This window comes from Arachis duranensis, chromosome 9 (genome assembly GCF_000817695.3).
Source record: "Arachis duranensis cultivar V14167 chromosome 9, aradu.V14167.gnm2.J7QH, whole genome shotgun sequence".
NCBI lineage: Eukaryota > Viridiplantae > Streptophyta > Magnoliopsida > Fabales > Fabaceae > Arachis > Arachis duranensis.
Genome location: NC_029780.3, coordinates 3,976,502 through 3,983,147, shown reverse-complemented (window position 1 = coordinate 3,983,147; position 6,646 = coordinate 3,976,502).

Here is a 6,646-nt window from a genome sequence, read left to right as displayed (position 1 = left end):
ATACGACTTATATTTTAAAAATTTTTTATTAGATATGGCTTATTCCGGTGTACACGGTGTATTTCTAGAGAGAATGATAATAATTGTTATTGTTAAACATGGCTTATTTTTTTTTTGTACTCCGTACTCAGAGAGAATGAGAGAAGGAGAGAGCGGGAACGAGTGTTTGAGGGCGAAACACAATGAGAATGGCGGCCATGCTGTCAGAAGAGATAAGGGGGAGAGTGTGGGTGGGGGTGCATCCGGTGCCAAGGAGGGTTTTTCACGGGAGGATTTTTCAAAGTCTACAAAGATCTCCTTTAGAGATAAAGTCATTGGTCCAGAGAAATCGAAAGCCTTTGCACTTGCAGGATCTCTATCTGGGGATAGTATAGCGACAGTGGTGGGCAAGCAGGGCGATCCCCAACCCTCCATGTGTAAACTTCACCGAAGAAGCCAAGCTTTGTTTGGCAGAGCCTTATCGAGAAGCTTTGGTGATAAAGGTTCTTGATAAAAATTATAGTTACACAGCTCTTTCACACAAGCTTCGGATGGTTTGGCGCATCAAAGGTGGCTTTGATCTGCTTGATGTGGGATTTGGGTACTTCATGGTAAAATTCGATGCAGGTGAAGATCGTGAGAAGGTCATGCTTGGTGGCCCGTGGTTGATTGAGGGACACTACGTTGCTGTAAAACCGTGGGATATAGATTTTTGGCCATGTGAGGAATCCTTCGGGTCTACACTTGTATGGGTTCGGATTTCGGAGCTCCCAATCTGGTGCTATCAGGAACAAGCCATGATGCGTATTGCTTCTGCAATAGGAGTTCCCATCAAAGTGGACTTAGCCACTAAGTTGGCTACAGTGCCACATCCTGAGACCAAAATTCACAATTCAAATGAAGTAGAACCTGATGTGGTAGGTGGCGTTACTGGCGAGAATCCTGCACCGAGTTTACAAAAGGATTTAGAGGCTAATAATTTGGAAGGAAATAATGTTGAGGAGGCTTGCATGCATGATGAACCAGGCTGGGAGCAAGTTGTGAGGAAAGGTAAAACCAAGCTGGGCCAGAAGCAATCTAACAAGGTCCAAAGAGGCACTAAACCCAGAACCGATTCGGATAGAGTAATCAGGCCCACCATCCACTTCTCTCACACGAGTGGATCCAGCTCTTATCGCGCCAGGGTCGGGTCACGAGTCAAGGTCGGACACAGCGCTTTCCGTGTTGGTGAGACGTCGATCTCCTCAACCCGACACACCCCAGGGCCTTGCGGGTCCTCTCTCCGGAAACGACCAAGGCCCGGGTCCCTACAGAGCTCGCCAGTTGAGAAGAATGGAGGCACGGTGGTGGAAGCATCGTCATGTCTTCCTGTAACCGTGAAGGAGGATGTTACCGTGGCGGCTCTATTGGTGAAGGAAGGCGCATTGCCGGCTGTTATTGCGTCGGTATGCGAGAATAAGGAGACATTCCATGGAGATCCGGTTATCACCCTATTGGTATAGTGGAGGCGTCAGGACATAAGGGGGGTATCTGGTTCCTTTCTGCAATGCAGGGTGTTCACTGCAAATGGGTTGATGCTTTCGATCAGTGTGTTACAGTTGAGGTTCAGGTAAATAATGTGATTTGAAGGTGCAGTGGTATCTATGGTAGTCCTCAATTTAATACCAGAGTTCTGCTATGGGATTATCTTGTTACTCAGTCTTCGTCTTTCTGCGGGCCATGGATTGTTCTTGGTGATTTTAATGAAGTACTATTCTCTCATGAATCTAAGGGTTGCCTCTTCTCGAGTTGTCATGCAGATCGGCTTGCTACATCTCTAGGGGATAGTAATCTGTTTGACTTGAAGACTATTGGAAGACGGTTTTCTTGGTACAGAAGGGTTAAAAATGGTGTTGAGGTGGCGAAAAAACTTGACCGGGTCTGTATCAATAGTGGTTGGCTATCTCTCTTTCCAGAGGCTTATGCAGAAATTTTAAATAGGCTTCAGTCTGATCATTGTCCTATCCTAGTGCGCTGTGCAGGTCGTCCCCAACCGAAAAAGAATAGACCTTTTCGGTTTATTGCGGCTTGGGCAACTCATCCGGAGTACAGAAATATTGTGAACCAGTTATGGCAGGCTGGCTACAGAGAGATGCATGGCAAGCTTTCAGAAGTGCAGAAGAACTCTTTAGAGTTTAATTCTAAAGTATTCGGCAACATTTTCGTTAGGAAATGCAAATTGGAGAGACAGATTAATTTTCTTCAGAAGCGACTTGAAGTAATGGAGGATTTGTCTATGCGGCAAAAAGAAAAACAACTGATTGAGAAATTTAATAACACGCTTGTGCAGGAGGAACTTCTATGGTTTCAAAAATCTAGAGAGCAGTAGGTAAAATTTGGGGATAGAAATACCAAATTCTTTCATGTCCAGACTCTTGTGCGGAGAAAACATAATAAGATTCATGGTCTCTTTCTTCAAGATGGGGTATGTGAAACGGACCCGGATGTCCTTAGAAGGGAAGCTGAATCCTTTTATAAACACCTTTTCTGCCAGTCGGAGGATGTAGACTTAGGTTGTCTTGGTGATGTGCCGCTACCTTCCCTGAATGATGAAGCCTGTTGTAGCCTCACAGCGCCAGTTACTTTGGAAGAAGTTAAGTCGGGCGTTTTCAGTATGCATTCTTTTAAGGCGCCGGGCCCTGATGGGTTTCAAGCTTTATTCTTTAAAGAATACTGGGAGATTGTTGGTTTTGATGTTTGGACTATGGTTCGTCATGCGTTCTCTGGTTTGGATATGGATCCAAGGATGATGGAAACTCTTGTGGTTCTTATTCCGAAGGTAGAAAACCCGATTTCCATGAAGGATTTCCGACCAATTAGTCTCTGTAATGTGGTTTACAAAGTTATAACGAAGGTCCTAGTCAATAGACTTCGTCCCCATCTCAAAGAGATTATTGGGCCCCTTCAATGAGGGTTTATCCCGGGGAGAGGAACCCCAGACAACATCATTGTAGCACAAGAGGTTCTCCATTTCATGAAAAAGACAAAGTCAAAGAAAGGCACCTTGGCCTTTAAGATTGATCTAGAGAAAGCGTACGATAGAGTGGATTGGGGATTCCTGAAACAAACCCTGGTGAGTTTTGGCTTTCCTCCTCTGACAGTCAATCTGATTATGTGTTGTGTCACTGCTTCCTCACTGTCTATCCTCTGGAATGGGGATAGATTAAATAGCTTCACTCCGAGCAGGGGTCTTAGACAAGGAGATCCTATATCACCGTATCTGTTTGTGTTGTGTATGGAGAGATTGTCTTGTTCTATTAATCAGCAAGTTGATAAGGGCTTGTGGAAGCCGGTTGCGATTTCTAGAGGGGGTCCAAGAATTTCTCATTTGATGTTTGCCGATGATTTGCTTCTTTTCTGTAAAGCTGAAAAACAGCAAGTTCAAACTGTAATGGTAGCTTTGGAAAATTTCTGCAAAGCCTCTGGGATGAAGGTTAATGTGGAGAAATCTAAAGCTCTATGCTCTAGGAATGTTTCAGCAACAAGAAAAGTGATTTTCACTGGAGTCTCCTCCATCAGATTTGTCCAGAACTTGGGCAAGTATTTAGGGGTGAACCTTAATCACTCTCGGGTGACACGCGCAACTTTCAATGATGTTCTGGACAAGATTTGGGGAAGGCTAGCCAGCTGGAAAGGGAGATTGCTTAATAAGGCAGGTAGACTCTGTTTGCTCAACTCGGTAGTGACTGCGATTCCTACTTATCGTATGCAAGTATCTCTCTTCCCTAAAAAGGTGAGTAGACTTTGTTTGCTCAATTCGGTAATGACTGTGATTCCTACTTACCACATGCAAGTATCTCTCTTCCCTAAAGGGGTAACTAATAAGATAGAATCCATGATGCGAAACTTTCTATGGAAGGGTCAAGCTGATGGTAGAGGCCTGAATCTAGTTAACTGGAAAGTGTTGGTCACCCCTAAGAAGTTTGGAGGTCTGGGAATTAGAGATCCTTTTTGTGCCAATATTGCTCTTCTTGGAAAACTAGTTTGGCAACTTTTTCACCATCCCGATAAGCTATGGGTTCAACTGTTGACGGAGAAATACCATTCTTCTAAGGATGATTGTTTCAGTCGGTCTCAAGGAAGGGGATCTTATGTTTGGAAGAGTATATGTCGAGCTTGGGATATCCTGAAGGAAGGTTTTATTTGGTGCATTGGGGATTTGGAACAGAACTTTTGGTTTTCTAAATGGAGAAGAGAGGGGCGACTGTGTCAGGAGATGGATTATGTTCACATTTCTGATTCGGATCTCAGGATCTTGGACCTTTGGTCATCTGGACAGTGGAACCTTGAGAATATCTATTCTCCTCTGAATCAGTCTCTACAGAGCAACATTAACTCTTATAACCCAGATGTTCAAGCTGGTTCAGAGGTCGGTTGGTGTTGGACTGGTGCGGTTTCAAAGGTTTATGATGCTCATAGTGGTTATTTGTGGCTCAGTAAGAAGATGTTTAGTTGGGAGGATAGGGGTAATTGGCTTTGGCTTTGGCGTTAATATGTTCCAGAAAAGCACAAATTTTTGGCCTGGCTATGTCTTCGGGAGGCTCTTCCTACTACTGCATTTCGTTTTAGGAGGGGCATTTCGCACACGGATAGCTGTCCACGATGTTTCTCAGGTCAGGAATCGGTATTACATTGTATTCGGGATTGTCCAAAAGCCCAACTTGTTTGGCAAGCTTTAGGGATCTCCGATCAACCAGTGGATTTGATGAGTTGGTTCTTACATAATAGCAAACAGCGCCCCTTTAATGAGATTCTTTTCTGGTCTCTGGTGGATTTGGCGTTCGAGGAATAATGAGATCTTTCATCCTTTAAATAGTTAAAAATCGATTAAATCAATTTTTTTAATTGTGAAAATTTATTTTATTTTTCGAGTAAATCGTCAAGAAGTAAAAGGATATTTAATCAAATATATTTTGAGTTGCAACGACTGTCTATCCCCTCAACCATTAGTGGCTCTTGGATTCTCCCCTCAGTGGGTACCTTTAAGATTAATTGTGATGCTAGCTATCCTGGCAGTGGTGCTCGAGTTGGTTTTGCTTGTGTTAGCAGAGATTTGAAGGGAAGGTGGCAACGAGGCTGTCTGGGAACAATTGAGAGTCGTCGCATTTTGCAAGGAGAGTTGTTTGCTATTTGGAGAGGCTTTCTTTTAGCATGGGACTCGGGACAAAGAGACATTATATGTGAGACAGATTGTGTGGAGGCTTTTACTATTATCAATAATTTACAATATTGCTCTGGGTTTATTGATCCTTTGGTGTTAAAAATTCGAGATATCATGTCTTGGAAATAGCGTGCTGATCTTCGGTTGATCTTGAGAGATGCAAATACAGTAGCAGACATCATGGCAAAGACCGCAATGAGGACCCTTTCTCCCCAAGTGGAGCTTCCGTTGCCTTGGAAAGAATTTGAGAGTAGTATTCAGCGGACTGCCTTTCTTAAGCAGTTTCTTGTTTTTTTTCTCGTTCTTAGTTTTTGTTTATTTTCTTTTAAGTCACCAAAAAAAAACATGGCTTATTTTTTTAATTTATAATTAAAAAAACCTTAAAAAAGCTATGTTTGTTGTTTGTGTATTTTTGTGTACTTCTATATATTGTTTGTAGATCTATATACTATTTAGGGATATAATAATGGATTAAAAATATAGGATTAAAAAAAATTAAAAGAAATTCGCAGAGTTAGACGAACTCTATAATTTTTATAGAGTTCGCTGGTGGGTGCGGCAAACTTATTCTAAACAAAAAAATCGTATTTAAAAAATTAATGTTTAAAGATGGTTTTGGGAGAAATATGAATTTTTTTTTTATTTCTGAAAAAATCCGAGCACAAAAAATGAAGTAAAAATGTTCTTTGCTTTAGTAACTAGATTAAGGTCTGAGAGTTAAATTGATTATATAATATATAATATATTTAAAATACTATTAGATAATATGTAAGTTAATGTTAAATTTAGAAGTTAATTTATAAAAAATATTATACAATATATTTATTTGACAATTTATATATAATTTAATATTATTATTTAATAGAAAAATACAAAAAAATATAATTTTAATATAGAGAATAATTATATTTAACAGATACTTTGTAATTTAATTAAATAATTAATTATNTATATAATTATTTTTTATTTTTGTTTTTTAAATTTTTACTTTTGTCTTTTATTTTATTTTTTTAGGTTATATTTAAATATTATAGTACAATGATAAAGATGTTAGATGAAATATAAATATGAATATTATTAATATTTTGATAATTAAAAATGACATTCAATTTTTTTATTTTATTTTATTTCTTATGAATAATGACAACATGTATTTTTAATAATATTATTTGAATTAAATAATATTAAAAAATATAAATAGTTAAAAGAAAAAAAAGTGATATATAAGCGATAAAAATATTATATAACTAAGAATATAATGACATAAAAAATAGAAAAAATAATAAATACAATCATACAACATTTAGTACATACGTCTTTAGCAACTTAAAAAAAATTATGGTTATTAACCAAATTAAATTTTAGTTGTGCAAAAAATTAATAAAAGTAAAAAGAGAGAAAGAAAAAGAGATATGAAACTATGTGTCAAGAGATATAGAATATATACAAAATGAATGTTAATTTATA